The sequence below is a fragment of the Wasmannia auropunctata genome, unplaced genomic scaffold, assembly GCF_000956235.1.
Source record: "Wasmannia auropunctata unplaced genomic scaffold, wasmannia.A_1.0 LD308608.1, whole genome shotgun sequence".
NCBI lineage: Eukaryota > Metazoa > Arthropoda > Insecta > Hymenoptera > Formicidae > Wasmannia > Wasmannia auropunctata.
This window is the reverse complement of record NW_012054282.1, coordinates 1-437: the sequence shown is the minus strand read 5'-3', so window position 1 is coordinate 437 and position 437 is coordinate 1. Positions and strand designations below refer to the sequence as shown.

The window sequence follows — 437 nt, the reverse complement described above, 5'->3', positions numbered from 1 at the left end:
ATATATTATTATTTAACTGTATTCTTTAAGGAACTTGATGTGGAATTGCTTCAGCGCTTCAAGCATCGTTTTGATTTTCTCCTTTTGCGGCAATATCGTGGTCCGGAAGTGGTTCGTGCCGGGTATCTGGCCGAAGCCCGAGCCCGGAATCACGCAGATTCCGGTGCTCTCCAGCAGTTTGAACGCGTAGAAGACGTCCGGTTCCTGGCCCTTTGCACGCGCCGCTTCAATCGCCTTCGGTGGCAGCTCGAAGCGTGGGAAAACATACATCGCGCCCATCGGTGGATTCGCCTAAAAAGAAAAAAGGCAGACGTCGTAGTAATATCGTAGCTGCTTTTATGGACTATCTCGCGAAAGAAAAGACAGTCACCTTGTATCCTGGAATACTGTTGAGCGTGTCGACGACAAGCTGCGATCTCTCTGCCAGGGAGCGCAGG

At 50.6% G+C, this 437-nt stretch overlaps 1 pseudogene; it reads right to left on the bottom strand.

Moving 5' to 3' along the window:
- Positions 1-6: 6 nt before the first annotated feature.
- Positions 7-431, bottom strand: LOC105461124 (annotated as a pseudogene).
- Between the last annotated feature and the right edge of the window lie 6 nt (positions 432-437).